This window comes from Triticum urartu, chromosome 6 (genome assembly GCF_003073215.2).
Source record: "Triticum urartu cultivar G1812 chromosome 6, Tu2.1, whole genome shotgun sequence".
NCBI classification, from domain to species: Eukaryota; Viridiplantae; Streptophyta; class Magnoliopsida; order Poales; family Poaceae; genus Triticum; species Triticum urartu.
In genome coordinates, this window is record NC_053027.1 from 445,277,559 (window position 1) to 445,288,516 (window position 10,958).

A 10,958-nucleotide genomic window follows, 5' to 3' on the forward strand; every position below is an offset into this window, starting at 1 on the left:
TACATACGGGCAGGGTCTCGAATGCCTACTCGCGCATACGTACGGCCAGGGCTCGTGTGCATGGCTGGGTCGGAACAGAGAAACAGCGGCGTCGTCGTGTTCATGAGGAGCCAACCGGCTGGGTCGGAACGGAATGTGCCGTTGAAAGTGCAACTATCCTTGAGTGGTTTTGGTAATTCTTAACAACATATAGCACATTGAGCTAATGCTATTTGAAGATAAATATTTCAGGAAAGCTCAATGATTGACATGGCATGGACTAGAAAGTGGACCCCTCAAAATGCTAAGGACAAAAGATTGGCTCAAGCTCAAAGCACAAGACTCTACATTTTACTTTTAGTGATCCAAGATCACATTGAGCCCATAGGAAGAGCCAATACTATTAAAAGGGGGTGAGGTGTTGCTTAATAAGTTACTTGCTCAAAATGCTTAGTGATATGCTCCAAAAACCCTCAACTACTTTCTCGTATCCACATATGTCCCGAACCAAAAGTCAAACTCGGCCCCACCAAAATTTCCTATCCGGCGCCACCGAGTTCATTTGACATAGTCACTGCCAGAAACCCTAATCAATTCGGTCTCACCAATAGGGATCTATTGCAAACTCTCTATTTCCCTTCGTAATGTTTCGGTCCAACCGAAATGAGCGATTGGTCCCACCAAGATTGCAATGCAAACTCTTGGTTTCCCCTTCATAATGTTTCAGTCTAACCGAGAGGAGAGAATCGGTCCCACCGAGTTTGCCTGACCAACTCTCTGGTTGCCTATTACCAAAATCAGTCCCACCGAGTTTGTGTAATCGGTCTCACCGAGATTACGTTATGCCCTAACCCCAATGGAATCGGTCCCACCGAGTTGACATGTTGGTCCCACCGAAAACACTAACGGTCACATTATGAACTAAATCGGCCTGACCGAGTGGTATGATTCGGTCCCAACGAGTTTGGTGATTTGTGTGTAACGGTCAGGTTTTGTGCGGAGGCTATTTATACCCCTCCACCCACTCTTCATTCGTGGAGAGAGCCATCAGAATATGCCTACACTTCCAACATACATTTTCTAAGAGAGAATCGCCTACACTTGTGTTGAGGTCAAGATATTCCATTCCAACCACATAAATCTTGATCTCTAGCCTTCCTCAAGTTGCTTTCCACTCAAATCATCTTTCTACCAAATCTAATCCTATGAGACAGAGTTGAGTGTTGAGGAGACTATCATTTGAAGCACAAGAGCAAGGAGTTCATCATCAACACACCATCTATTAACTTTTGGAGAGTGGTGTCTCGTAGATTGGTTAGGTGTCACTTGGGAGCCTCCGTCAAGATTGTGGAGTTGAACCAAGGAGTTTGTACGGGCAAGGAGATCGCCTACTTCGTGAAGATCTACCCTAGTAAGGAAAGTCCTTCGTGGGCGATGGCCATGGTGGGATGGACAAGGTTGCTTCATCGTGGCCCCTTCGTGGGTGGACCCCTCTGTGGACTCGCGCAACCGTTACCCTTCATGGGTTGAAGTCTCTATCAACATGGATGTACGATAGCACCACCTATCAGAACCATGCCAAAAATCTCCGTGTATACATTACGTTTGCTCCCTCCAAACTCCCCCCTTTACCTTCATATGCAATTGTTTTACATTCCGCTGCTATACTCTTAGAATTGCATGTGTAGGTTGATTACTTGTTTATGCTAAGTTGCTAAAATCTGCCAAGACTTAAAGTTCGGAAAAGGCTAGATTTTTATTTGGTCAAGTAGTCTAATCACCCCCCTCTAGACATACTTTCGATCCTGCAAGTGGTATCAGAGCTTTGGTCTCCATTTGCCCTGATTTCCATAGCTTTTTGTGATCATATCCTTGGTTTCACAACCTAAGAGAGTATGGAGTCTAGTGAGGGAAATTACCACCGTAGAGGTCCTTAATTTGATGATACTAATTTTGCTAGTTGGAAGCATAAGATGGAAATGCATATTCTTGGACATAACCCCGCCGTTTGGGCTATTGTGTGTATTGGCTTGCAAGGTGAATTCTTTGATGGGAGAGAACCGAACCGTGAAGCTACCGCGGAAGAGTTGAATATGCCGCAATACAATGCTCAAGATTGTGATATTCTCTTCAATGGGATGTGCCCCAAAGAATTCAACAAAATCAACCGTCTTGAAAATGCAAAGAAAATTTGGGATACTTTGATTGATATGCACGAAGGTACCGACTCTGCCAAGGAACCCAAATTGGATGTGCTTCAAATTCAACTTGACAAGTTCAAAATGAAGGATGGTGAAGGTGTCGCTGAAATGTACTCTAGGCTTGCTCTCATCACAAATGAGATTGCCGGCTTAGGAAGTGAAGAGATGACCGATAGATTCATCATCAAGAAGATCCTAAGAGCCTTGGATGGAAAATATGATACCGTGTGCACATTGATCCAAATGATGCCCAATTACAAAGATCTCAATTCAACGGAAGTCATCGGAAGGATTGTTTCTCATGAGATGTCACTCAAGGATAAGGAAGAGCTTCACAACAAGTCAAGTGGTGCTTACAAAGCCTCATGTGATGCTCCCACATCATCAAGTGAGAAACAAACCTTCAATGAAGAATTGAGACTAATGGTGAAGAACTTCAACAAGTTTTGCAAGAGTAGAAGCAAGGAAAGAAGTTCCAAGACAAGGTCCTACAATGAAAAAATATCTTCTAGTCGTGAGCGCAATTGCTACAATTGTGGAAGACCCGAACACTATTCCAATGAGTGTACGGCTCCCTACAAAAGAAGAGAAGATTCTCCTAAAATAAGAAGTAGAAGAGAAGAATCACCACCAAGAGAGAGAAGGAGTAGAGATGACTATTATGAATGAAGAACATCACGGAGAAGCAAGGATTCAGAAAGGAAGGAGAAGACACCAAAGAGCTACACAAAACGAAGACATCAAGCTCATGTTGGTGAGTGGGTATCCGACTCCGCTCCGACGATCACTCCGAGAGAAGTTATCACTCTGACTCCGAATATACTAAAGATGAAGGTGTTTCCGGTCTAGCACTTGTGTCAACCAACTCCTACGACATATTTGAGTCACCAAATGAAGGAATTGGAAGATGCTTCATGGCTAAAGTCCCAAAGGTATCACACCCCGAGTATGTTGATTTCAATAGTGATGAAGATGATTTGCTAGGTGATGATGATTTACTTGTTGAAAACTCTAGTTGAAAGTGCGTTATATCGACTAGAGGGGGGGGTGAATAGGCGATTTTTAGAAAGTCTTCAAAACGTGAGAGTTATGAAGACAAACAGTGAAGATTATGCCTATTACTATGCAGCGGAAGTTAGATTACACTAGGCCAGCCATGGTCATGTATTCAATAGAGTGAAAGCGCAATGACAAACAGCTTCAGTGTAATAAGGATCAGGTAGGAAGAAGTTATGAAGCCAAACAGATCATACATTCATGTTGTGAAGACAAAAGATAAAGCAAGCATGCAATGGCTTCACAATGAATAACTGTAAATGAAGGGAAGTGAAGATGAAACCAGTGACACGTTGAAGACAATGATTTGTTGGACCAGTTCCAGTTGCTGTGACAACTGTACGTCTGGTTGGAGCGGCTAGGTATTTAAACCGAAGGACACACAGTCCCGGACACCCAGTCAAGGACACTTAGTCCAAGACACCCAGTCCTCACCGTTTTCTCCTTGAGCTAAGGTCACACAGACCTCGCCCAATCACTCTGGTAAGTCTTCAAGGTAGACTCCCAAACCTTCACAGACTTCGTTCACTGGCAATCCACAATTTCTCTTGGATGCTCAGAACGCGACGCCTAACCGTCTGGAGGATGCACAGTCCTCAAGTGTAATAAGTCGTCAAATCACACAGACACGAAGACTTAAGTGATGCCCAATTTACTCTGGCTCTGGGTGGTTAGGGCTTTTCTCCTCACTGGGAATTTTTCTTTCAAAGGCTTCGAGGTGGGTTGCTCTCAAACGACAAAAGCCGTGCACTGAAATTTGAGCAGCCAACCGTTTAAGGTTGTGGGGGGTGGACTATTTATAGCCACTTGGCAACCCGACCTGATCTGTCCGAAATGACCCTGGGTCACTAAGGAATTGACACGTGTACCAACGGTCGGATTTCGAACTCACACGGCAACTTTACTTGGGCTACAAGTAAAGCTGACTTGTCTGACTCTGGACAAGATTTTCTCTCATAGGCTTCGCTCGAAGACATAGGATTTGAATTAGGCATCACTTCAGTCATTCTGACTGGTTCTCTTCGACCCCACTTAACAGTACGGTGGTTCCTATGACACAACATGAATGAAATAAAACTACGAAGGATCTAGGTCTTCGAGTTCCAAAAGCTTCATAGGGAGTCTTCTCATGTCATTGTCTTCAATATGAATATCTTCATAAACCACCATTGTCTTCAATGTCTTCGTACATTTTTAGGGGTCATCTCTGGTAGTGAAACCGAATCAATGAGGGACTTCTACCTGTGTTTTCCTGCAATTCTCACAAACACATTAGTCTCTCAACTAGGTTTGTCGTCAATACTCCAAAACCAACTAGGGGTGGCACTAGATGCACTTACAATCTCCCCCTTTTTGTGATTGATGACAAACTAGTTGAAGTTTTCAACGGGGAACATAATTTGTGAAATAGTAAAGGAATTTGTCTTCATAAGTTGCAAGGGCTCCCCCTGAAGATGTGCATATAAGTAATTTGCCTTTTGAATGCAAATGCACATGGCAGGTTGTACTTGTGGAGATCCACTTCAACTTATGATGACAATCCACTATGCATGTGAAAGTATATGAAGATAATGTCATGCATAATGGAAAATGGACGTCTGCAGTAAGAGATAAGTGCGGAATTTATCATCGCACATGCGGAATTTATCTTCGCATAACGGAGTGACAAGCAGGTAGCAGACGGCCATCAAGGCTAAGTGTTACAACTCAAGAAGCAAATGTAGCAAGAACGGGAGTTGTAAGCACGAAGCAAAATTGTAGCAAAATATAGTGGCACCCGCCCAAAGTGACCCGCTTGAAGACTATAACCATCATATGCTTCTCCCCCTTTTGTCAGTGATGACCAAAAAGGTTTGAAGACATAGAGGTTTCTACGCGTTCCCAGGCGCATCAGGGTCGGTGGAGTTGTTTGGCGGTGGTGCAGACGAGCTTGGTGCAGATTCGACGCGCGTTGAAGCAGGTGGAGATGATGTCGCGTCGTCTTCTTCTTCAATAATACGGGCAGACATGGTGGCAGCAGAAGAAGAGAACTCTGACTCTTCAAGTGATGGTGTGCTGCACATCACCGCTCTTCTTGGAGGCGTGGAGTCAAATTTTAAGTGCTCTGTGAAGCCATCCTCATGCAGTTCAGCTTCAGGGCACATCATGGTGAGGCCCTTCCAAGTGCGGCGACAGGTCTCGTGTGTGACAAATGCATTCTTGGTTGCCATATTTCTGAGGCGATTGACGTCTTGCATGATGCTTCTCATCTGCCTCTTGAGCCAGTCGTGATGCCTATCTTGCTTTTGGTGAAGAGCCACAAGAAGCTCTCTGTCATTGAGTGCACGAGTGCGCTTCTTGGGTCTCTTTGCAGCTGTGCTGTTGGTGGCTTCAGTTGAGGCAGGGGCACGTGTGGTGCCAGCCATTGGATACACGCGAGAGAGAGCTTCAACACCTTCAATATTTTGAGTGAAGCTCTGGTGTTCTGCATTCTGAAGACTTAGTGGTTGCTTGGCTGGCTCTGGATATATTGCTTCAGCAGATGTGTCCATATCGGGCAAAAATATCCTATGATTGCGGGCTGAGGGTTGATAGGAGATTGCAGAGTGAAGCTTGATTAGCCTCATAACCCAAGGAGCATAAAACTTTAAGCCAAACAGTTCTGAAGCAGACGCAGCAAATAGACGGATGAAGAGATCCTGTGCATTGAAGCATTTGCCATGAAGAATGCAGAAGATGAGAGTCTTCATTGCACCATCAATCGTTGCATATCGAGAGTGTCCCTTGACTGGCCAGAGAGTCCGTCTTATGATGTGATATATTGTTCTGGGCAGGTACTCTAAGTCTTCAATGAAGAACCTAGTTGGATAGGGTGCATGTGGAGGAAATGGCTTCATCATTGAGAGCATCTGACTCATATCTGGCTCAGGACGCTGAAATATGCTCTCAATTGCTTCAGCATGGTGTTGGCACCCTTCTTCAAAGAATTCGCCAGGAGTGGGAAGGCCGGTAAGCTCAATTAGGTCGAAAGCATTGGCTTCATGATGGATATTGCCCGTCATCCACTCCAGGATCCATGTCTTCGGATCTCTGTTATAGCCTTTGATATGCAAAGTGGCATAGAACTGGAGCAGAAGCTCTTCGTTCCAGTGCTCTTCGTCAGTGATAAATGGCAGCAAACCCACTTGCTTGAAGAAATCCAGTGCTTCTTCCAGACCAGGCAGACCTGCAACAGCTTCAACCTCAAGGCACTTGTGAGGAAAGATGCGGCCTTGGTTGTAGAGGATGCATGAATAATAGCTGCGCTGTTGATGGCTCCAGAACCTATCTGATACAATCCGTTCCCTTGAATAAGGGTTCTTGGAGCGGTCGAAAAACGTGTTATCTGCCCTGAAGCCGTTGATGTTGAAGGAACCAGGAGCTGATGCAGGACCTGGGAACCTTGGTAGTCGTGGGATCGGCTTCTGGACCTGGGGCCTGTACGCAATATGATAGTTGAATTGTGGTCCGGCAGCAGACTCAGGCACAGAATGTTCAGGAGCAGTAGCTTCGGTGTCTTCTGAAGCTGTTGTTGGGGAGGGCTCCACATTTGCTTCGGCGTTGTTTGTGGCAGCCTCAACATTTTCAGCTTCAGGCACGTTCTCCTTGAGAACTTCTTCTTGTTGGTGCGGGGGAGTTGGAGCTTGTGGTATTTCTGCTTGCTCTTCGGCTGATGCAGCCGGAATGTCTTCAACAGCCTGAGCCCTTGGTCCTCTGCGAAGCCTATGGAGGGTAGGCGCCGGTGGAGTTGCAGTGGGTTGGGGCTCATCTTCCTCATGTGGGCTATCTGCCCATGACGCATTTTGTGTGATTGGTGTCAATGGACGACCAATACTGATCTGTTCGCTTGTCTCAAGCTGAGGAAGGGCTGCATCACCTTGCACATTGTCTTGGGGATCAATGTCTTCAGCAGCATTGGGGTTGGCTGCTGGAATGTCTTCAGCGTGCGGAGCCTCTATGTAAGCAGGCTCATGCACTGTCAACTGACGATCTGCGTCAGGATAGCGGACGCAGAGTGGTTCAACTATCAGGGGCTCTGTGGGAGCAGCCCAAGATTTCTTTGTCTTGCGCTTCTTGATGATGGGTTCAGAAGGAGAGGCTTCAGAATGTTTTCTCTTCTTAGCTTTAGCCTCTGCAGTCCGTGTCTTGTTGTGCTGTGAGGCGGTTGATCGACTCTTTGGCTTTGAGCCAGTCGTTGCAGCGGGGAAGACAATCGGAGCATCAGGTTCTGACCTTGGCGCTTCAGGTTCGGTCACAGCCACCTTCTTTTTCTTCTTCGCGGCCATCCTGGGGTCAATGCCGGGACGTCCAAGCGCCTTGCGCTTTTCTGCCTCATTGTAGGCCAGCACGCAGTGATCAGCCAAAGTCTTCATGTGTTCTCGCGAGCCTTGAGCTTCAGCACGCGTCTTCAGGAAGCTCTCTTTCAGCTCATGCAACATAGTTTTGAAGCTTTTCACTTCTTGCACACTGAGCTTGGCCACGTGCTTCTTGAACTGAGCCTTTTCATAATCAATTTTCTGCTTCAGTTCTACAATGTGCTGGGCTATTGCAAGTTCTGAAGCAATTGCACCTTGAAAGGCAACGCTGAGGCCTATGGGTAGCTGCAGATCATTGAAGCTTATGTCTGGTGTGTCAAACCATTCATCGATGAAGTTGTGGATGATGGCGACATCAAACAGAGGCAGATTGTTGAAGATTTCAGCCTCCTCCTTGCTCTTGATGAGCTGCTCAAGAGCATCATCTCCAAGATCTTCATCGCTTGAGAGATCAATGGCTTCGCAGCGCAGAATGTCAGCAGCTGTGAGCTCTTTGCCTGTGTGTGGCTGAGGCTTCTTGGCTTCTTGGGGCTTGGACACTCGTGATAAGTCTTCTGACTGCACACTGGCTTCAAGAGGTGCAGTTGCTAAAGGCTTCACTCTTGCGATCTTGGGAGAAACGGCTTGCTTTGAAGCTTTTGGTGCTTTTGGCTTCTTCTGCTTTGGCTTCGGAGCAGCAGGGGCGTCATCTGACTCAGTATCTGCTGGAGGGTCATTCACAGCAGTCCCTTGGACTAGGATGTGAGTGATGAGGCCTGCAAGATTGGCATACGGCCCGATGATATTGGGATTGGCGTTGCGTGTGCCATCTGCCCTTGGTGAGGAGGGACCAGGGTTGAAGTCAAGCCCAAATTTCTTCTTGTTTATCTTCGCTGACTGTTGTGCAAACTGAAAGTTGCGCTTGAAGAGATTATCATCGCGGCACCAGAGAAGTGATGACGGATGTGCCTCAGCTGGCTGTGGTCCTCTCACCATGCATGGATAGAATCCTTGAGCAATGGCTTCGTCTTTGGACTTGGGTACGAGATTTTTGTATAATACATCTCCCCACGGTCTCTTGATGGCGCACTTCTCCGCATATTCCTGAGTGACGAAGCGGTAGTGGAACCATTGCTCTGCCCAATATCTTCGAATCCATTGGATTCGTGTCTTGCGCTGACCATAGCTTTCTTCAGGATCAGTTTTGTACATCTCTGCCAATTCATCAGGCAGATCTTTGGACGTTTCACCACGTCGCTGTCTGCCTCCCTTCCTTGCTGCTGTTTCTGAAGCCATGGATAACTTGGAAGGCTTCAAGATATTCAAAGGCTTCAAGGGCTTCCTTCTGCAAGAACTGGCTTCAGGCGAGTTGATGTGATGCTGCAAGTACTCTGCAAATGAATGCAGACTATGAGAACCGAAGGATTCTCCCACGGACATGTACCTGTGACAGCATTAAGGTGCGAGGGAAGGGGAAGAGGTCATATGCATACTCAGAAGATTTTGAAGATAAATCGGTTTAGAAGACATTGACCTCATTATGCGAAGACATTCACTTATACATAAGAAGTTGGTTCCAGATTTGTACGAACCCATAGATCAGTACAAGTGAGGAATCTAACTACTTTATGAAGCACAAGTGAATATACTAGGCATGTTATGAGATGCAGCGAGAGATTTAACTGGTGTGAAGAGAAACTTCTTATGGCAGAAAGTGACTGAACTGTAGGATCAAAAGAAGCTGTAAAAAGAGGTTTTATTTACCACACTTGGAACTGCTAGACGAAGTGAGATTTGAGGCCAAGCAGTTCGATCCTTCATGTCCTAACTTGGCGACGGAGGACACCTACGGCGACGGCGGAGAGAGCGATGTCCGCTGTCGACGTGAAAACGGCGTCGGAGAGGTTGCGGCAGTGAAGCGCTTCGTCGCAGGCGTCGTCGAGTGCTAGCGGTGGCGCTAGGGTTCGTGCGAGGGTGGAAGAAGGAGATAATGACCACAGTGAATCGTGTATTTATAGGGATAGAGGCGGCACTGCGCTATTACGCAGGTACCCCTGGTGGTTCGCATTTGAGGCACGCGTGGCCAGTTAGAGGAAGATTGGGATTCGTTCCATGTCCCACGCACGCCTAAATTGTCGGGCGGTCGTTCCTTCTTCTCCAGATCTTATGTGGAGGAATGAGCATTAAAAATGGACTTTTATGGTTGTCACTATATCTTCAGCTGACAAGGACACAGTGAAGACATTTGACAGTTTCAACAGAATGCATATGACTTGGAGAGATAGAGTTTGAGATAGAAAGCATAGAGAGGTTAGGGTCCGATCACATTCACTTAGTTCAAAAGATTCAACCAAGAAGACATAGCTATAAGTGAATGCTGTAGAGGACAGAACATCAGTACATATATATCCATATAATCAACGCAGTGAAGATAATCATGAAGACATATTGAGAATGAAACCAAACCAATTGTGAAGACATTGAGAGGTAACGCCATGAGAGAAACACTTCAAAATGGAACGTTTGGTGGTGGCGTTACCCACCGTATAGGAAGTATTAGACCCAGACACGGCGCACAATTATCGTGGCGCTCCGAAGTCAAATTCCACATTAATGTATTCACACTTAGAATGTATGTCTTCATTGTTTGAAGATATACGCTACTTCGTGTGTTGCACATCTAAGTCATCAACATGCTTAAGTGTTAGGATGTGTGCCTGATCACAGGACATTTGAGGATTCCAAGATATTTAGCTCACACCGTAACTTGCAAAATCTCTTCTCATCCAAGGGCTTTGTGAAGATATCTGCCAATTGCTCTTCAGTGTTGACGTGTATGATATCAATGTCTTCCTTCACAACATGATCTCTGAGAAAGTGATGACGAATTTCAATGTGTTTTGTCTTCGAGTGCTGAACTGGGTTGTTGGCTATCTTGATGGTGCTTTCGTTGTCCCAGTAAAGTTGCACTTGCTTCAGATGAATGCCATAATCCTTGAGTGTTTGCTTCATCCACAGAAGCTGAGCGCAGCAAGATCCAGCAGCAATGTATTCAGATTTAGCAGTGGAGAGAGATACACAGTTCTGCTTCTTTGAAGACCAACATACAAGTGATCGTCCCAGAAAATGACATGTGCCTGATGTAGATTTGCGATCAACTTTGTCACCAGCGTAATCAGCATCCGAAAATCCAACCAGATCAAACTCTGAGCCCTTTGGATACCATAATCCTAGAGTTGGGGTATGAGCAAAATATCGAAGAATTCGCTTCACAGCTAAGTGATGCGACTCCTTTGGTGCCGCTTGAAATCGAGCACACATGCAAACACTAAGCATGATATCTGGCCTAGATGCACATAAATAAAGCAAAGACCCAATCATGGAGCGGTATAACTTTTGATCAAACTCT